We start from the raw sequence: 23,062 nt of genomic DNA, 5'->3' as shown, positions 1-23,062 counted from the left end.
TAAAGTGCTTTCCATTAATGTTCTTATTGTGCTTGCCTAGGTATGACTCATAACTTCTGCAATCTTCTTTACACTGAAGAAACCTTGAGCCTTGGATGACAGCTCCATCATGTCCTGACTGTACCCTACCATCCTAACCTTTATCATCAGCCTTGGAAATTTCTCAAGAACTTTATAGCTGTTATGCTAATCATTTGATTCTCAGAATACCTAATGAGGCAGATGAAATACATATGACCATCTCCTCTTACATATGAGAACACTTAAACCCATAAAGATTAAATGAATTATTCAAGTTTACTGGCAGAAACTAGTTCTTTTGACTACTAGCTCTTATCTGTTTCTATAATGTTTCGTTTGCAGTCCTTGACTAATATAATCTTCCTGGAAAGTAATGGTATTGTGTCTTATATGTAACTGCTTCTATATGCTATCTCAAAGAGATGTTGAAAAACAAATGGTGTTCATTTGAGTAATTTTGAGAACCACAGAAGAACAGAAATTCATTAAAGCTGTATATTTTTGTTATGAATCTTTTTTTTCCCTTAGGGCTAGAATCATTATGCTAAGATGGCATTAATTATTTGTATTACTCTTTTTGTCACCATATATGGATGGGTCATTCAGTGGATCACATGTCTATAAAAAATAACACCAAAATATTGAGGAATTAGTGATAAAAGTGACTTATAGTATGATCCACATGGGCCGATATCCCTTTCTTATCTCCCATTAACCAACTTCTAATTAACTTCAAAAAAATTATCTACTTTTAACTTTAAGTTAAGGTATATCCCAAGCTCTGAAAGAAACAAAAGTTATATGTGCTTTTCAAATTACTCAAATTGCAACCTTTTTAATCCCATTTCCTGTATTTTGGCCTACCTTAAAACTTACTAATCGGAGAAGGCAATGGCACCCCACTCCAGTACTCTTGCCTGGAAAATCCCATGGATGGAGGAGCCTGGAGGGCTGCAGTCCATGGGTTCGCTGAGGGTCAGACACAACTGAGTGACTTCACTTTCACTTTTCACTTTCATGCATTGGAGAAGGAAATGGCAACCCACTCCAGTGTTCTTGCCTGGAGAATCCCAGGGATGGGGAAGCCTGGTGGGCTGCCGTCTATGGGGTTGTACAGAGTCGGACACGACTGAAGTGACTTAGAATAGCATAGCATAGCAACACTTACTAATACTGGTATGTATAAGTAAATATATGTTTCAAAGAATTTTAAGACATGATATTTTCATTCTAGAATTCTTATTATTTTTAAAGTATAACTATCTATCTATATATAGAAACATAATCAAAATAATGATGAATTTTGAGAAGTTTATAATTCTGACATATTTCAGAGCTTAATATAAACACAGTTTTATTGTGGACCACATATTGGTATAGGGAACCTTGTCTTGCTTTTATATCACATAAATAGCTCCCTACCCATGGGGATGACCTTGTTACAAGGTGAAACCAGAGGGAAAATAAAGGATGGAGGCTTCCAAGTATCAAACAGTAAATACTGGATATAATTTTTAATCTCATAGATGTTTAATTCTTATTCAGAACTTAACTAATTCAAATTAACTTTTTAGAAATAATATATTGTCAGATAAACTTCAACTCAGGTAATGATGTGACAGGTTGGAATTTAGTATTACTGCTATACTTTTAAAAGTTTTTCATCACCTTTTCACTGTGTTGAAATGCTCTTGATCTATACTTTCTCCTCCTTATGGGAATTTGATATTGTAGTCAATAACAATATCCTCACAAATGTTCCTGCATGGGGAGAGATGATTGTGTTCACTTACACGTAGTACCATGAAGAGGTTAATTCAAACAGATGCAATCTAATTAAGACATTATCAGGTATCTTCCCCTCTATACACTCACATCACAGAGCTTAGTGTTAGGAAAAAAGTTATAAATTTATTACAGGGTTTTTACATGCTTATATTTGTTCACAAGCCAATAAATTTATAAATTATGATAAAAACATTCCTTTACTATATATGTAAAAAATAAAGAATTCATGAATTATTTCCCATAGAAATTACTTTACTTCTCCAGGTCTTTGTTTAAACCAAAATTATGTCCTCTTTATTGGGTAATTTTCTGTTGGAGACAACAACATTATTTAACACTGCATGTCTTTATGCATGATCTCCTCCATCACACACTATTGCCATCATTCTGTTTATTAAGGCAGAACTTCTGAATAATGATCTGTTGACCTTCCAGGAAACTTATCTATTCCACTAAAACATACATGTGATGCTTACGTCTAGATGATCCTAGTTGCTTGACTATCTATATATTTGTGAGATATTTATCATTGACTACAACCCTTTTCACTTACTTGTTCTCTGCTTTGTATTACAGGGGCTGGAAGACTGCAGACTACATTTTCAAATCCATTGCCAACTGGTCTACTATGGGATTTCTTAAGGTGAGACATGTCCAAACAGAAAAAAAAGAATAATCTGTGTTTTTGCTTTGGCAGGAATTTCACTTCAGAATTCCAAAGCTTGCTGCTCGGCACCACTGTAGCAGTTCTGCACTGGCTGTGCAGTAACTTCAGTTATACTGTGGTCAGTTCAGATTTGTTGGTTCAACTCCAAGGGTTGAAATGACCTTGTTTTGTCAAAATTTCATTTCTCCAGAACTAGCCTCTCTTTTCTTTATTTCTTCACTTGTATACGACAGATTTAGATTTATAGTTAGTTCACTGTACTAATTCTACTCTGTTTGGAATATTTATAAATCTTTCTTTCTTTTTTTTTTTTATCAAGTTGTCTCTGATACTTCACTTACTATAAAAAGTAGTCCCAGGAAATTGATCTTTAAAGGTGGCAGTCTGTGGTGGATTTCCTGACTTGACTAGGCTTGGAAGTGATAATTTCCTCATTGCCAGAGGAAAATGGGATAATGTAAATGTATGTGCTAACTGAAATTATTTAATTCATTAGTCACTTTTGCTTGCTTCAGTTGACTTTTTTAGTGGGAAATATAATAACACAGGCTTGCTAGCAGTTTCTAGCAATATAAGTTTAAGGGGAAAAGGACAAGCACAGACTTCAAAATTTCAGCACAAATTACAGAATGAAAATCACTAACTTCCTATGATTATGATACAAATATATCTTATCTCAATATAATAATGTGGCAACTAAACTTCAAACCCTAAATTAGACTTTACATGAGGAGAAATAAAATGTAAGTTGATTCATGAACTTACTGCTCTCATTGAAAATTGGAAATTTGATGGTAAAGAAATGAGACCCTAAGAACTGTGATGAGGGCTTGTATGAAGACTCACATCACAGAAACTTGTCCAGTCCTCTTGAGTATCCAGAAGTCCTTCTCTGTCAGGAGGACACTAGCGTTGTTTTGGTTGAAGACCCTATAATGACATCAGCTGTAGAGTCACCATTCAAAGGGAAGAGACTACCCCCCAACCCAACCCCTTTACTGCACCTCATTGACCCAGCCTCAAATTTAGAGTAATATTCCATCACACTTGATCCAGGAGTCTGAACCAGAAAGAGATAACTGATATCCCTAAATATTTTTAATTGCTATATTATTTCAGTAAAAAGCTGGTAAATATAGTAGTAAGTAAGTTTTTAGGGTTTAAGATTAGGGGTTGGAAAATGGAATTATGTATGCCCATCTATGTTTATAAATAAAGGTTTATTGCAATACAACCATGTATTCATTATGTATATATGTCAATGGCTGCTTTTGTGCTACCATGGCAGAATTGAGTGGTTATAAGCTAAACCTCAGGGCCATTAAGCCTAATATATTTATCATTGTGTCCAAGAAGTTTGCCAACCCCTGATCTAGACCAAGGAAGACAGAATGTCACATTCCATTAGGCTAAATTTGTTGATACTGGTGTTTTTATGCAACTCCAGAAGTAATGTGTTTACTAGAGTAACTCAGTTCCTTGGCTCCAGAATTGTCCTATATTTATTGAAGCTAAAATAATAGAAACTTTCTAGTATTAAATGGATGATTATAAGGATATAAGAATGTTTAACTCCACCACCACAAAAATGCACCCCAAGAATACCTAGACTCTCTGCTTTCAATCCAGCACTATAAAATGCATCTGTGAGAGGAGCACCAGTATCATTGTGTGACTGTCCTCTGCACATCTGATGATAGGAAATATGGCCGTTAAAATCCTTTGCTCAGTTTCAAATGGCATAGTGGAATCTTCGACTGGCAGAAGTGAAGAGGTGGACATAATTATTCTAATGAGAGTAGGGCTGGAACAGTAAATAAGTGTTTTTGTATGTGAAGATTGTTGATGGTTTCTAAATGATCACAGAAATGAAATAGATGGGCATCTAATAAAATGTTACATGGCTGTATAATCAGGAAGACTCTGAATCTGACCTGGATGTCATTTCCCAAAGAGCAGCTCCTTTACATATCTAGTGTCATTTAATGAACAGAAGCTATATCCCCTTGAAGAAGAATTCTATAAATTTCTAGTTACTCTCTGCGAATTGTTATATTCCAGTGGTCTAAGGCTTTTCAGAATATTTCAATAAAAGAGAAAAGTAATACATCTTTTACTACTATGTATTCCCACTCCACACACACATACGTATACACACATTGCTTGGTACCATCATCTTCCTTTTTTGTTTGGGAGGCAGTGTTTACCCATTTGAGTATCATGCTCCAAGTTATCTATTGAAATGCCAGTTTAAATGAGGATCAAAGCAAACCAATGTTCTGCAACAGATTCACGCTACATACAAACTCTTCTGTTCCTTGGGTTTGAGATACAGTAATTTCAATGGCACCCAAGAATTTGTAGTTGACAAGAATGATTTATGGAGCCATTAGCAAGCCCTGAAGTATAATCACAGTGCCAACCCTAAGGCATTTTAAGAAAACTGTGTCCCAAGATACTATTTACGTTTTGAGAACTCGCTCTTGGTCTTCACAGAAATGAAATGCTTTACTACAAAACATCAAGGACTATGCACTCCAGGTGTCACACCTTAAACCTGATGTTATTGGATCAGACAAGCTGTAAAAATCAAATGTGCATTATCAGAATCCCTAAACAAATGGAATAATTGCATATTAAATTGTAGTTGGACAAGTGATGAATACACTGTGAATTGCATAAACAGGAATAATAGAGTTCTAAGGCATCCATTCCTGCTACATTGATTTATTTCTCTTAATGCATGTCTATGGCTTCATACTACATTCCCTATAACTGTAGCACTAAGGAAGAAGATACTTGGACATAGTTTACATATGGTTTTCCAAAGTCTGACATGATATGGAAGGACATTATTTTCTCATTACCACAGTGGTTTTTGGAAAAGACTCTGATGCTGGGAGGGATTGGGGGCAGGAGGAGAAGGGGACGACAGAGGATGAGATGGCTGGATGGCATCACTGACTCGATGGATGTGACTCTGAGTGAACTCCAGGAGTTGGTGAAGGACAGGGAGGCCTGGCGTGCTGCAATTCATGGGGTCACAGAGTCGGACACGACTGAGCGACTAAACTGAACTGAACTGAACAGTGGTTTTAGATAACATTGAAAGATGATGAAACAAAATCCTTCAAGTGGGCAAATATCCAACCAATGTGTTTTGTTCATTTTGCTGTGATGAAAAGATTTTCAGAGGTAACAGGCATATATTAAATTTGGAGAGTGGCTCAAGGTTTGGCTGTGTGGTCAAAAATATGTAAACAACAGAACATTATTAAACGATGCCAAAGAAGTTTGAAGAGATGCATGGATAAATATTTCACAATAGTCATAAAATATAAGATATCTGTGTCTCACCCAAATTTAGGCAGTATCATTAGTGAGGAGGGCCTCAAAAGGCAATAGACAAGATGACCTACCCTGTTCGTATCAGTTCAGTTCATTTCAGTTGCTCAGTCGTGTCCGACTCTTTGTGACCCCATGGACTACAGCACACCAGGCCTCCCTGTCCATCACCATCACTGAAGTTTATTCACGTCCATTGAGTTGGTTAGCCTCTTTCTTAAACACCAAGTTTCTTGCTCAATGAATTCATCTATACAATTTTATGGCAGTGGGGATAAAGAGATTAATCTGCACTAAAAAAATGGCTTCCCCTCTTTGAGTTAATCTATTTTCTTGCCACTGCAGAGGATCCATCCTACCAATGGCAGAAAACAGTCATAAGCCATCAATATGTCAGCAGTCTCAGTAGGAACCAGTCAAGTATTTGAAGGCAACTTACTGTATCAGGTTCCTTAGATCCTAAAGGGGGTGGTAATTTGTTCTTACTGGTATAGACACTGATTTTTATGGATTTTTATGAATTTGCCTTTTTCTGCCACAGATACTTCTGAAAGCACCACATCCAAGGACTTATGAAATGTCATAAAATAAATTCAATGAACAATATACTTTACATCTTTTCTTCTGGACACATCCTTCATTTCAGAACAAAATAACTGTAATCTTGGGCTTTTGACAAGGAACATAGTAGTCTAGTCAAATAATTGATTACCCAGAAGCCCTGATTTTATAAAATGTTAAAAAGGTCTATCATAATCCTTCCAGTACTTTGTTATCAATTAGCTATATTAAACACCTTTCTCTTGAAATCTTTGGAGTGGTGTCTGTTATCTTGTCTGGATGATGACCAATGTATCTTGCCTTCTTGTGACAAGGTTTGTCTAGTATCTGTTGAATCATTAAGTTCTGGCCACTGCCAAAACCACGTGTAATTCAGATAACTATAAAGAATATCTCTTACTCTCCCATTACCTCCAACAGTATAACAATATGACCAAGACCACCAAACCTGTTGATACTTTAAGCTCTTATGTTAAGTAGTAAGCCTTGTGGGCCATCTGTCAATGTCTATACTATTTTAATTATTTTAACAACTAAATGTAGTTTTCTTGATCATTATTATATTGTTCATGTTAGAGGTAGAAACTTTAAAAAATATTTTGAATATAGGAAATTTTTGAGGACATTATTACTAAAATTTTCTTAAAACTCAGCTTGAGCTTAAAATGGTATCAAAGAAGATCATATTGAAGTAAGTTAGGACATGAAAAAAAGCAGTATGGCTAAGTTGGAGACTGGTTGAAACTAATCCATAAATAAGTTTTTCTTTGGGGTTTTTTTTTATCTCCAGAGAACGAGATATCTGGAGACAGTTTTGGTTATCACCATTGGTTTTGAGAACTGTACCTGGCATCTAGTGGGCAGAAAGCCAGGGATGTTTCTCAGTATCTTACAACATGTGACAGCCCCTCCTTCCTCCTAAATGAGCACAGAATTATCTTACCCAAATATCAGTAATGATTAAAATGAAACACCCGCTATAAATGAACAAAATTATCTTTTAAGGGTATACAGGAGAGAAAAGCTATGACAAACCTAGACAGCATATTAAAAAGCAGAGACATTACTTTGCCAACAAAGATCCACATAGTCAAAGCTATGGTTTTTTCAGTAGTCATGTATGGATTTGAGAGCTGGACCATAAAGAAGGACAAGAACTGAAGAATTGGTGCTTTTGAACTGTGGTGTTGGAGAAGACTCTTGAGAGTTCCTTGGACTACAAGGAGATCAAACCAGTCAATGCTAAAAGAAATTAGTCCTGAATATTCATTGGAAGGACTGATGCTGAAGCTGAATCTCCAATACTTTGGCCACCAGATGTGAAGAGCTGACTCATTAGGAAAGACCCTGATGCTGGGAAAGACTGAAGGCAGGAGGAGAAGGGGATGACAGAGGATTAGATGGTTGGATGGCACCACTGACTCAATGGACATGAGTTTGAGCAATCCCTGGGAGATGGTGAAGGACAGGGACGCCTGGTGTACTGCAATCTATGGAGTTGCAGAGTTGAACATGACTGAGCAACTGAACAACAACAGGACAGAACAAAGACAAACATAAATTGAAAGCTCAGTTAAGCTCATCCCCCAGTGTATCCAAGGAAAAGGAGAAACCCTGATAGCACCAACATTAATTACAGTTGTTGTTTCTGAATACTTTCTCTGTGTCTACTCTTTGTCAGAATTTTTTTTTTATCTCTGTAAGTCTCATTTTCTTAACTACAGATTGAGGTGTCTAGACTCATTTAGACATGACTGAGCGACTGAACAACAAATAATATTGTTGATAGTGAGCTTGATTTTTCACAAAAATATTACATGGTTGCCCTATATATAGGTCTTCCCAGATGGTGCAATGGTAAAGAATATGCCTGCCAATGCAGGAGACACAAGAGACGAGGATTTGATCCCTGGGTCAGGAAGATCCTTTGGAGTAGGAAATGGCAACCCACTCCAGTATTCTTGCCTGGAAAATTCCATGAAAAATGGAGCCTTGTGGGGTATAGTCCATGAGTTTGCAAAGAGTCAGACCTAACTGAGCATGCATGCGCGCGCGCACACACACACACACACACACCCCTTATATATAAAAGTGATGAAGAGTACAGAAATACAGGACACATATTTTTAATTACTGCAGATAGATTCTGGTTAAGCCAGTTAGAAATGTCTTGAAATGCAGTGCTAACTGTGGTAGAAACAGCCTCACCTTTATTCCTTACTGCATTGCCATGTCAACTGAGTCTATGTTTATAATTTCATTAAAATCTATAGTCTAATGTTTCTTAGTATCATTCTAAAGTCTCAGAAACACTTTTAAATAGTGTCATAAGAGAAGAGTTGGCATGTTTCCTTCCTGACTTTCAAGCTTTCAGAATACAAATTAAGAACTATGTTATTCAATAGTTAAGACAGTTTGACATTATGAATGTGCTAAAACTCTGTGACAGGTTTTTTTTAAAGAATGAAGTATCATCTTCATTGCTAGAATATATTTTGAGTGATATGTTCTACACAAATGTTGTCTCATAAAAATCATTATAGACCTGTAAGGTAGAGGTTATCTTTATATGAAAGGACAAAAAATAGCTAATATTACTTAGGGCTTACTATATGTGGAAACTCCTACATTAAGTACTTTATAGATAGGATTTTATTTCTTAATTATAACAAACCACTTCAATCTGAAGTTGAGGAAGCTAAGGCAAAGAAAATTTAACTAGATTGAGAACAAGTTGGTACTAACTAGTAGAGCTAGTGGTTCAATAAAGGTGGCTTTATACAGAAGCCTGCTTATTTGAATCCAGCTAGACTGTCTGATATAAATTAAAACTTTAATGAGAGGGAGAAAAGGAGTTTATGAATATAATCATTACTTGAGGTCAGCTGTGGAAAGGGAAAAAAAAAGATAAAGAAAGAAATTTCTTGAGAAAAACAAGAGCCTGGAGCCAATAGGTAGAAAGAGAAAGACATAGAGGGGAAAAATAAAGAGAAGATGAGATGATTATAGTATCCTGTACTTTCTATGTTTCACCCAAATACACTCCTTTTTGAAATTTATTTTCATCTGCAAGCAATACAATTTTCTGGGAATTATGGTTCTTGTAGGTTAATCAGTGAGGTGTCAAAATAGGTTTGCACAGTAATACACAAGTAGCTGAAACAAAGAGACTAAAAAGTGAATAATTACTGAGTTTATGTTGGAACCCTACTAATGTTTCAGTGCATGGACACCTACATACAGTTAATAATAGATGTGTAAACAGGAGTTCTCAGTATTTATGTGATACATTAGAAGAAGCTCATTAAGAGACACTATGGTAGGTATCACAGTGTAAAAACTGCTTCAAAATATATGGAGTGCCTGTAAAATAACTTAATCCAAAGTAAATTTTTTTCATAAAAGATATTTAGGAGCTTTATTTTAGCCTGCTTAAAAAAAATTCTGTAATCAGAAATTAAATTCTAATAATTTTCATAACTTGGAAACAATGAAAATCATTAATTACTAAACACCCTGGTGGCTCAGATGGTAAAGAATCCACCTGCAAATGCAGGAGACCCAGGTTCGATCCCTAGGTGAGAAAGATCCCCTAGAGAAGGGAATAGCTACTCGTTCCAATATTCTTGCCTGGAGAATTCCATGGACAGAGAAGCCTGATGGGCTCAGCCCATGGAATTGCGAAGGGTCAGACCCTGTCTACAACAATTAACTAAATAAAGTAATGACATTGCAAGAGCATCAGGGGCCTGATGTTACAATTAGTATTTTGATTACTCCCAAGGCATGACGATATGTCAGTGACAGAGGTCATAAGACCAGCAGCTGGCTTTACCAAGATAGTAATATTGAAAGTCTGAGAACTACACAGAATAGCTTATAGACACCAATATGTAAATATTTGGAGATAACTCCGTGAAGTTGCTGACTTAAGGTTTTCCAGGTGAAAATTCCAAAGCAATAGCTACTTATCTAAGTGTGGGCATTGGTGTAAAGAAACAGAAGTAGAAGGCCTCAAAGCCTAATCTGCTACTTTCTGGACCAAATATGCCACTGGTGCTCCAAACATCTTGCACATCTCGTAAGAATTTTCAAATGATGGGACATTGACTTTTGTGGCGTTATCTCTTGATTTTCTTCCAAATACACACACCATACATGTGTTGTATAGAAATTCATAGTTCTATGTGATAAAAACTCCATTAAACTGTGCTATCCTTTGTCTTAAATTACTGAAAGTCAATACAGTTATCAGACTCACAGGGGTGGTAAGTTGCTATTTGCTAAGTTTCTAGACTGTGTTGAAAATAAATGATAATCCCATCATCAGGTTATTTTTCTGCAGAGGATTTTTATGGAAATATTTAATTTCTGAGTTAGTATAATGGCCTCTTATGAGGAAGAATGATATCCATAGCCCTCTGTCTCTGGCTTTGAAATGTTATTATGCAAATTATTTTTAAAGTCATTTGTCAATATATGCAGACTTGAGCAGTTACTTTCTTAGTTCTATAAAGTCAAGGAATTTTTCTTCTGGCACCATATTTTGCTCTATGTAGTTCTTCTTTTTCAATACTGACTTCTGTTTTAGGACCAATCCATTTTACTTATCAATGCATTATTTAAAAATAATTAAGTATATGTATTATCCCACTCCTTCTTTTGAATCCTTCCAGCTAAGAAGTTCACTTCTTCCTTTTTTCTTTCTGAGAAAAGAGACTGTTGAAAAGTCTCTTAAAATTTTCTAATTGAGAGGAGTGAACTGTTACTTATGGGAATAATAGTACTCTCCAACGTGAGTAACACTTACAAATAAGATCATTCACTGTCTTTATTCCAACCATTTTAAGTTGAATTCCATTTAATTGTACAACCCTACCTTGTTGAAAATTTGTGGCACAATTGCAGATTATTCTTATTAACAGTTATAAATTTGGTAGCTTGGATTTTGGCTTTACTTCTGTCTGCCTTGTGATTTTTAGTTAAATTACACAAATATAATCAATGAGCATGATTTATTCACTGTTGCAAATCAATGGCACCCCAATCCAGTACTTTTGCCTAGAAAATCCCATGGACGGAGGAGCCTGGTAGGCTGCAGTCCATGGGGTCGCAAAGTGTCGGACACGACGGAACGACTTCACTTTCACTTTTCACTTTGATGCATTGGAGAAGGAAATGGCAGCCCACTCCAGTGTTCTTGCCTGGAGAATCCCAGGGATGGGGAAGCCTGGTGGGCTGCCGTCTATGGGGTCGCAGAGAGTCGGACATGACTGAAGCGACTTAGCAGCAGCAGCAGCAAATGGAATTAATGTTCCTAGCCCATCTCCTGTAGGGATGTGAGTGTAATAGAAATACAAAACTTCTGATTGTTCTTTAAAAGCTAACATTTACTTTGCTATTGAATGAAAGGTTCTTTAAATTCTATTGTGCTTTACAATTTTCAAAAGTTTCAAACACCTAATTTTATATAATCCCAAAACTTTTTTTTCCAATATCCCTATATTGCCCTTTTGCCTTCCCTCTCCCCAAGGGTAGCCAGTAGTTTATTCTCTGTATCTGTGAATCTACTTTTTTGTTGTACTCACTAGTTGTATTTTTTAGATTTCACATACAAGTAATATCATATAATATTTGTCTTTCTCTGTCTAACTTATCTCATTTAGCATATGTCCTCCAAGTCTATCCATGTTGCTGCTACAAATTGCAATATTTCATTCTTTTTATGACTGAGTAGTATTCCATTATATATATATATATATATATATATATATATGTATATGTGGTACATATATACCACAGCTTCTTTATCCATTCATCTGTTAATGGACACTTGGATTATTTTGGCAATTATAAATAATGCTGCTGTGAACTTTAGGGTTCATGTATCCTTTCCAATTAGTGTTTTTTTTCCTTTAATATATGCCCTGGAGTGGAGCTGCTACATCATATGATAGTTCTAATTTTAGTTTTTTGATAAATCTGCATGCTGTTTTCCACAATGGCTGCACCAGTTTACATTCCCACCAACAGTTTAATAAGCATTCCCTTTGTTCCACATACTCACCAGCATTCATCATTTGTTTTCTTTTTTGATAACAGCTCTTCTGACATGTGTGAGATGATAATTTATTGTGATTTGATTTGCATTTCCCTGGTAATTAGTGATGTTGAGCCTCTTTTCATGTCCTTGTTTACCATCTGCATTTCTTCTATGGAAAAATTTCTATTAATTTCTGCACACTTTTAATCTTTTTTTTAAATGTCAAGTTTATATGAGTTGTTATATATGGTAGATATATCCCTTATCTGTCATGTCATTTGCAAATATTTTCTCCCACTTGGTATTGTCTTTTTGTTTTGCCCATGGTTTCCTTTGTTGTGCAGAGTTTTTAAGTTTAGTTAGGTCCCATTTGTTTGTTTTTGCTTTTGTTTTCTTTGGTTTAAGAGATGGACCCCCAAAAATACCCCTGCAATTTGTGCCAAAGAGCATTCTTCCAATGTTTTTGTCTAGGAAAATTATATTATCCAGTCTTACATTTAGATCTTTAAACTATTTTGAGTTTATTTTTGTATATGATGTAGAAAATGTTTTAATTTCATGATTTTGCATGTAGCTTTCAGTTTTCTCAACACTATTTGTTGAAGAGACTGTTTTATGTTCATTTTATATTCTTGCCTTCTTTGTCATAGAATAGGTGACCATATGTGTGTGGGCTTCTTTTTGGGGTTTCTGTTCTATTTCATTGATCTATGTGTCTGTTTTTGTACCAGTACCATGTTGTTTTGATGACTATAGCTTTGTAGTAAAGTCTGAAGTCAATATAATACACCACATTGTCAAATTGAAGAATTAAAAATATATATATTGTTTTTCCAAAGTCTATCTACATGCAAACAACTTACTTGGTTCTACTTCTAATTAAAACATTCTTAATCAAGTCCTATGGTTGGTGAACAGTAAGACACTTAACTGTGTGATGTTGTTTTAGACTGTATTTTTACCCTTAGAATTCACATGTTGAGGCTCTAACTTCCAGTGTGATGGTGTTTGGAGACAATGCTTTTGGGATGGTAATTAAAGATAAATGAAGGCATAAGTATGGGTCCCAGCTCTGATGGAATTGGTGCCCTAATAAGAAGAGGAAGAGACACCCTACCATTCTCTTTCTCCACTGGCACACAACAGAGGAATGGCCAAATGAGGACACAACAGTAAGGTGGTTCTCTACAAGCTAGGAAGAGAGCTCTCACCTGAAAGCAGCCAGTGGCGCATAAATCTGGAACTTCTAGCCTCCAGAACTGTGAAAAAATTAATATCTGTTTAAACTAGTCTGTGGTATAACAGCCCAAGTGAACTAATATAAGTGAAATTTCCAAGTATATCTAGAAATTACAAAATGGAACAAACTCAACAGTCACTTAAATTACATATGGAACTTTATTAAATGATGGAAAGATACCATACACTATCAAAATTTTACTCTATTTTAATACATTACATGATGATTTGCATAAACACCTGGAAATTTGGTGGGCTTCTTTGGGTAGATAACTTTGAGAAATGCTAAGATGATCTTTTGAAAAAACAGACGGGCAATTCCTTTTTGCTGCCTAATATTCAAGGCAAATTTTTCTATATGATTTTGGCATCAGCATGAGATTATTAATTTCATATAGAATATCTTTCTGTTATTTGAGCTACATTTCATCACACACACAAAAAGGATTGTATTTTCCTTTAACATGCAACCAATACTTTTTATATCAATCTTTCCTGTTTAAATTATGCATTGCTGATATGAGTTAACAGCATCTTGGAGTGTGGTTTATGATGGCCAAAGATAATTGAACATTGATTAGATTTTGTCCTAGGCTTATTGTATGAAATATATTCAAACTTGGGTTTTTCATCCTTTAAAAAAAAATATTATTTGACTAAGTCAGGTCTTCGTTGTGATACTTAGGATCTTTGTTGCAGCACGTGAGCTTCTCTCTAGATGCTGTGGGCAGGCTTACTTGTCCCATGGAACGTGGGATCCTAATTTCCTGATCAAAGATTGAACCAGCATTCCTTGCTTTGGAAGGCAGATTGTCAACCGCTGGACTGCCAGGGAAGTCCCTCATTTTATTATAGTGACTTTTAACCACCTGCAGGTTCTGCATCTTTCATCTACTCATGATTTTTAATAACAGAAATAATGTACAATAATTGAACACTGAGATTGAGCTTACTAATATTTGAATTTAAATATCAAAATAAATACTATGCAAAATATAATCATTAAGAAGCAATGACTTTTTTTTTTTTTTCAAATTCTGCTGCATTGTCTCAAACAGTTTTGAAACTTAATTTTGGAGGCAACTTCAGAGGTAATTTACTTATCATGCACAAATATTTATGTCATTTATTTTTATTTCTTTCTCTTGTTTTCAACATTTCAAATCTACCTTTCCTTCATTTTGTTTTCTGTTAATATTGACTTGTGATTTTAAAAAGATGGGAAATATTAGATTAAAAAACTAACTTTTGAAGTTATTTTGAGACTAGGTTTCTAAGAAAATCCTTATCTGTGACACCTTAAAAAGCAGATAGACACACTTTTCTATCATCAATTCTCTAGAATAAAGATCATAGCCATTAGTAAATCAGATTAGGCAATCATTAAAGAAAGTAAGAAAATATACATTTGTCTAATACCAACTGGAGACCTGAAGTCTAAATTGGCTAAAAGGAAAATTTGGATATGTTGTAGTTCCTGATACCTAAAACACTTAATGATATCTCTATCTGCACTGACTTCTTTTCTTTTTTTTGGAAACAAAGGTGAATATTTTTAATGATTAAAGGTACAATTCATAAAGAAGTTAGATGACATAAATGATTAGACACCTAACAACAAAGGAACAAGGATATGTAAAGCAAAAATCAGAAGAAACATAAGGGATAAAAATATATATATAATCATAGTGAGACATATTAACATTTATCTGAGAAAATTTAGGCAAATGCAGAAAACATAGGAGCATCTTGAATGATGTCATTAATAATTTAAATATAATAGTTTTATATTTATATTAATTTATATTAATCTTATATCTTGAAAAACATATTTAAAATATTGTATCTCATAAGTTATTGTTAGATGTCCAAAGTACATTTAGAAAAACTGGCATAAAAGACAAACGTTATAAAATTTCAAAAAGAAGAATTCTTTTAGATTTCTTTTTTTTGTGACTCAGTTATACATATACACATATATTACTGTATTTTCTGTTATGAATTATTATAAGATGTTGACTGTAGTTGCCTTTGCTATTCAGTAAACCTTTGTTGCTTGTTGCATATCTATTTTTTTTAAATTAGAAATCTAGCATTCTACTCATAATGAATCAAGCAAGTGGAATCAAAATGTTATAAATATTTAAGTTAAGCAAAAATTCATAAGTTTTCTAAAATATATATATTATACACATTATTTATATATATATGTATACAAAAGCTTTTCTACTATGCTTGATAGAGGCTTGGGAAAGAACATTAAAAAAAAGAAAGGAAAAGATGGAAAAACTGGAAAACAAACTAAATGAAACGGGAGCACTGAATATGAAATAGAAAAAGTGAAACCAACTAGATAAAAGATTTTCATATAGTCCGGTTGTTTTTAAACGTGGCTGCTCTTTATAAACATATCTAGAACTTTAGGGGAAAAAAAGCAGCAATACTTGGGTATTTTTATTTTTCAAAGAATTCCAAAATAATTCTGATATGCATCTGGATTTTAAAAAGTGATTACAGATTTTTTTATGGAATGGTAGCTTTGGTGATAAAAAATTCTATTGTCTTTTTTGTTGATTAATCATGATGCAATGATATTAAGTGAGTAATAGTTACATAATCATGATAGTAAAAGATATTTATCAGTTTACACAATCAATAGGAAGACAAAAAATAAAAGATAATTATAAATGCAAGCCTTAATGGGAACATGATTAACCTAATCATATAAAATAATTATATACTATTTAGGGGATGAAGCAGAGTAATGTGGTATAAGTGGAAGTGCATACATGATCATGTTTTCATCTGCTCAGCCAGTCTATTTCTTTTGGTTGTGCACTGACTTCTGACATTAATTATGAAGAAGTAGGCCAAACTTTTTGATCACAGGTTGAGGGATTAGTCCACCATGAGACTGCCCTTACTTCAGATATCAATAACCAGTTTGGAGATTCACAGGCCACTTTCATTTCTCATCAGCTGGATACAAATTTTGAGGTTCGCTTTACCCTCTCAGGTTTGACAATTTACTAGAATGACTCAAAAAACTTAGTCAATATAATTGGAGCTTTTTTATAACAAAGGGATATTGTAAGGCCCCTACATATGGACCTTCAAGTTGCAAACTTTCAAAGATGTGAACGTGCATTTGGATGAGGAGTCCAAAGAGGTCTTCAGCAACTTAGTGACCCTTTTCAAGAAGCTGGAGCTAGATTTGCAAGAGGATAACTTCACTGAACTCCTTTTTGTGCAACACAAGAAGTTTACTAATAAAGACCTGATGGGATTGGAGGCCCAGAAAAAGGGAGAAGAGAGACAGGAGGCAGAAAAAGTACCTGAGGACACAAAGAGATTCACGATACAGGAAACAGCAAGGGGGTTTTCCTTATTTGAAGAGACAGTTTTAGTTTTTGAGGTATAGGACCTGAACATAGAATGGTGCAGAAATGTTGCAGCATCCATTCAGAATGCAATCTAGTGCTACCTTGCCATCTATGACTAGGAAACAAAGAGTTACTACTCAGACATACTGAATCGCTTTTTTAAGAGAGTAGATAGAATGAAATTCAGCAAAGAGCCAGAACTTGTGCCATCAGCATGAGGCATGAATGAAGTTGCAGCTTGCATTCCATCTCTTATTGCTGATGATTTTTCAGTTCTTCCATCTCCCACCTCTTCTCTCTCCTCCAGTCAGTATCTTTCTGTCTGTTCACTTAGTGCCTGTATGCCAAGTGTTGTTGTTGTGTACTACTTTACTTTCTAAGGTACTGTACTATAAGATGTAAAATGTTTATTTTTGGATGCTTTATGTATTATTTGTAGAAAAGTATTACAAAATTATAGTACAGTACCATATAGCTGATTATATTAGTTGGTACCTAGGCCAAATTTGTTGCACTTATGAAAAATTGTATTTATGATCAGAATGAAACTTGTTCATATACAAGGGACTTACCATACAAATGAGGGATGGGAAGGTATGAAAAGTGAAGCTTGTGACATTCTCAATGATGTATTAGCTTTTTAGCATGTGTGACAATATGCAGATTATTTTCAATCAAAAAATCTCTCTCAAGTTTTGTGTCCAGAGATTGTATTGAGACTTCAGTATGTAAGCACCACTGATGGAAACGTTGTCCATGTGTGTGTGTGTGTGCGTTTTGCCATGTGCCTTTAATATAATTTTTATATAAAAGTTGATTTCTAATGTTGTATTATTTTTATTTTTATTTTTTTTTAATTTTATTTTATTTTTAAACTTAACATAACTGTATTAGATTTGCCAAATATCAAAATGAATCCGCCACAGGTATACATGTGTTCCCCATCCACAGCCATTTAGCTATATATACAGTATAGACCAGAGTGTACTACAAAACTATAGTCATAAAACAGTATGGTAATGGCATAAAAACAAACATATAGATTAATAGAGCATTATAGAAAGTCCAGAAATAAACCCATGCACTTTTTGTCAATTAATGTATGACAAAGGAGGAAACCATATACAATGGAGAAAAGACAATCTCTTCAATAAGTAGTACTGGGAAAACAGTAGAGCTAGAAGAATGGAATTAGAATGTTCTCTAACACTGTATGAGGAGGGCATGGCAACCTACTCCAGTATTCTTGCCTGGAGACGCCCATGGGCAGAGGAACCTGGGGGGACTAGAGTCAAACATGACTGAGTGACTAAGCACAGCACTAACCCTGTATCCAAAAAAAAAAAAAAAAATGCAAGCTCACAATTAGTTGAATACCTAATTATAAGATGAGATACTATAAAATTCTTAAAATAAAACATAGATTGAACATCCTTTGGCATAAATCACAGCAATACATTTTTGGATTTATCACCTAGAATACTGGAAAGAAAAGTAAAAATAAATAAATAGAACCTAATTAAATGTAAAAGCTTTTGAACAGCAAAGGAAACATGAACAAATCAAAAAGACAGCCTACAGAATGGGAGAAAATACTTCCAAATTATATGACCAATAAGGGATTAATTTCCAAAATATAACAGCACATACAACTCAATATCAAAAGAAACAAAAAAAATTAAAAATGCACAAAAAATCTAAATAGACATTTTTCCAAAGAAGACCTGTGGTTTAGATTAATCTTCAGTCTCTCTTCCCTCGCTAGAGCCTAATATTATGAGACTGATATCCTAAACCCTCTAATCACATGGTTAGTCTTTCAGGGTAAAGAGTCCATTCCTGAGTCACCTCATTAGCATAAATTATCAGGTGTTTTCTTGCGAGCCTACTATAGGTAACAAAGACACTTCTATCACTTGGAAAATTCCAAAGGTTTAGATGTTACCTCCCAGGAACCTGGGACAAAATTCAACCAAATTCTTTTTTTTTTTTTTTTAATTTTATTTTATTTTTAAACTTTACATAACTGTATTAGTTTTGCCAAATATCAAAATGAATCCGCCACAGGTATATGTCTTTTACCTTGGTAGAGTTAGTGACATATAACTATTTTTATTTCAGGATATGATGAAGAAAATGCTAACATATTTGCCAAACCAAAAAATAAAATAGCAGCAACAATTAAAATATTAATATCTAGTGAAAATAGGTCATTTTTATTGAATGATTTCCAAGAAATATAGTTCTAATATTTTAAATGTATTTAATAGTTTTGCCCTACAGCATTACATAAAGTATTGTGGATTTCTCATTATTCTGGATTTAAATCTGAAGATGTTGGTTTATTTTTCTGTCTAATGCTTTCAGTTTCATGGGTTTCAAAATACTACAAATTAACATAGTTTTTATTTTCAATTATGCAGGTTAAGCAGTCACTATTGATTGCACATTATGATTCAGAGTATCACTGTGCTTGACCCTAATGTGGTGACTTTATATGTGCACATGTTTGCAGATAGGCCAGTGCTAAATGACCATTCGCATATGAAGAAACAGATGATTTCCACAGATTACTTATAATGATTACTGACATTTTCTTTACTTTACTTAAGCTTGTGCAAATTTATTTTCCTCAATTCTCCATTATAAATTTGAATAAATCATGTTAAAACATTAAGGGAAGCAGATGTCTCTTCCCTCATTATTCACTGTTACCTATTCATAGGAATATTGGGTTCCATCAAACTGAGCAATCAAAAATAATTTCTAATCTTTCTCTTCTTATGTGCTGTATACTCTTGGTAGAATGAATGAAAGCAGTCCCTCCCTTTACGCATCATTTAGCATGCATTGCAACTCACTACAGGATTGAGAGAAGAGTGATTAATTGTTTACAAGATTGTTTCTACCTACTTGAAACCAAAAATCTTACACACAGGTGTTAACTTATTAAAATCAATATTTATTTAATTATGAGGATGGATCTTTCAAATTTTGTTAAATTATGTCCTAAAAAAGCAATAACTAGAGCTTTTCATCTCTGTGCCATGACAGTCCTGTATCTGCTGGAGTACAATTTAAAAATAATTATTTTCTGAATATAAAATATGTACTCACAGTCAAGTGGAAAGTTGAAAACTTAGAAATCATAATGTATAAAAATATAAACTGCCATACAATAATCCATTTTTAAAATCAACTCTATTAAATATTGATGTATTTCCTTCCTTTCTTTCCTCCAAGACACATTGAGAGGAAGGTAGATAGATAAATAGGAGATCTAGATAATTAGGAGATAAATAGGAGATGTAGATAAATATACATATACATATATAGTGTCCCATATATATGTATATATACACAAGTTAGACTAAGCCTTGGTCAAATTTAGAATCCTAATTGTTTTTGAAAATCTAAATATGAATTATGAGAGAATGAAAGACTACAGAATTGGATAGTGACAGCCATACAATGAAATCATATATATCCTTTGTTTTCATCTTTGTTATACACAAGACTCTGAGGAATTTACTGCATAAGCTGTGGGGATAATTACAGTAATATATCTCCACTGGACAACTTTCTGTGGGTACCATGTATGCAGGCCACACATCTGTGAAAACCCATAAACACCTCATGGTGAATTGATTTATACTTTTTTTACAAATTGATAATGCAGCTTAAATCACATCACTGAAAAATGAAGGGTTTGCTTACAGGTTATTTTCAGGATACTACTTGAATGTCTAAAAATGCTTCATATTTGTATATTTTTAATTAATATATATTTTAATGTATATTTTTAATTAATATAAAATTGTCATAATTTTATGATGCCCTGTGAAATAGGTAGGGCAGATGCTCTGATTTCCAGTTTTTAATGGCTGAATTGTAGTTCTAACTGGAAAATAACTAAATTGTTAAAATTAAACAGCATATTTGGAGTAAGTGAACACTATTCAACCACAAATATTTATATTTTCTACCTTCCTAGATTACATTCAAATTGTATAAAATAAATAGAAAATGTAAAGACCCACAAAGACATTGATAACAAGGGAGTAGACAATATACTTCAATAAATTAATGAGAAAATGTTTGAAAAAAATGAAAGCAACTGGAAAATGAAGGATAAATGATTTATTAGAAAATAGTTACCTCCAATTTAAAGCCTTTGCTAATGGAAATAATGGCAAGAAGTGAGTTGATTTATCCTCAGGATCCATAATGAATCTCAGAATTTTAGGTTATCAAGTATACCAAGAAGAGAGTGGAACTCCAAGAAAGAGCATATATAAATCCAGATAATGTGAGACACAGCCCCTTCTGACTTGTCTGAGAACTTCTACATTCAGGAAATGTGCTTCAGGCTCATTCTTGCAGAATTCTTGTTCAGAGAACCTGAATAAACACTAAATCTGAGAAATATCTCCAAATACCGGTATTTTATAGACCCTAAAAAAAAGTGACCACTGTTTTATAGTTAAGCCAGTGAGTTAGTAAAACTGCTAGGAACCAGGAAATTTAATCACCTTTGAATATTTAATTCTTAAATATAAAGATATAGCTAAGAATCAGCAGATGATTGAGAAAATGTTCCAATTTAAATAAGAAAGAATAAAACAGTCAAACAAAAAGTGGAAAAGAATTCCCAAAGAAAAAGTTCATATTGTCAGGTGCAGAGGAAGTTTCAAATTACCACATTTCTTATCCACAGGAAGATAAGAATGTTTGCACAGACACAAGCATACAGTGTTATGGGAAAGAATCAATGTATTATAAATAGCTTTTAAAAATAATTGCCATATAGCCTGGTGGTGTAGATGGCTAAACACCAATAGCAACAACAATACAAAAGATATTTACAAGATAAAGTCAAAGGAATGTCCCTAAAAATAAAATGAGATGATCTTTATAAGAACTGTCAAAATGTAGCAAGAAATAAACCGACTTAAATCTACTCTTTAAACTTCATTCTTTTTTGTTACTCATTAATTTTAGGTTTCATCATATACCTTATTTTCAAAGCTCTCCCTTCTATATTTAATCAGGAACTAAATCTTATTAGTCATATCTAAAAATTACCTTCTGAATCTCATTCTACTTACTCATGCACACTAGTCATTCCTACTTTTGGCTCTTACCCCTCTTGCCAATAACACTGTGACAGCCCTCTAATTTGGGTCTGCCCCTTAATCAAGATTGTTTCATTACCTCCAGTGCTGCCTTTCTAAAAATGTAATTATATCATGACAATTCAAGCTATTTTCTAGTTCTTTTATTGCCTATTACAGAAGAGTGAATTATTCAGCCTGACTTACAAAAGCTTTGTAAATATCTGGTCTGGCTCACATTCTCAGCTTCATCTGCAGCCACAGAGAAGCATTCAACTTCCAGTTACACTAACCTCTTAAATATTTTACACAAAAGTATGACCATCATTCATCCATTGCTTTCTTTCCACATGATTATTGAAGGGGGAAAGGGGTGAATTACTCAAAACTCCTGTGTATTAATCTGTATTTCCCCTCCTGAAATGAACTGATTTTGTTTGGAGGAAGTTATATGCTTGCAAGAAACAAGTGTCTAATTTTTATTACTCTATTTCTATGATGAAAAAAATTCTTTCAGTAATAGATAAGAAAGGAAAGTTGATAATAATTCTCACTGAATTTTTGTTCACTTTGGAGAGAGCAGATATATATCTTTATTATGTATAAAAATTAGAGCTTTTAGGTCAGTGCTGGGGGATTGTTTAAATAGAATGCAAATTGAAAAGGTCACTTTAAGGTCAAACATTACTATTTTGGTTACTGTAGTTACATCTTTTTTGTCTTTTTTCTCATTTTCAGGTATTTCATTTATCATTGTTCTTCCAGTCTTATCTTCACACCCCAACCCTTAACCCAAGTTAGTTTCACATGCAGAATAACAATATTAATGAGCCACTTAGAAAACCTAACGTATACTTTAAATGTGAAAAATCAAAGTTTTGTTAAAATCAGTTTATTTGAT

Source organism: Bubalus kerabau, chromosome 11 (genome assembly GCF_029407905.1).
Source record: "Bubalus kerabau isolate K-KA32 ecotype Philippines breed swamp buffalo chromosome 11, PCC_UOA_SB_1v2, whole genome shotgun sequence".
NCBI classification, from domain to species: domain Eukaryota; kingdom Metazoa; phylum Chordata; class Mammalia; order Artiodactyla; family Bovidae; genus Bubalus; species Bubalus kerabau.
The sequence above is the reverse complement of the archived record's forward strand: the minus strand, read 5'-3'. Positions refer to the sequence as shown.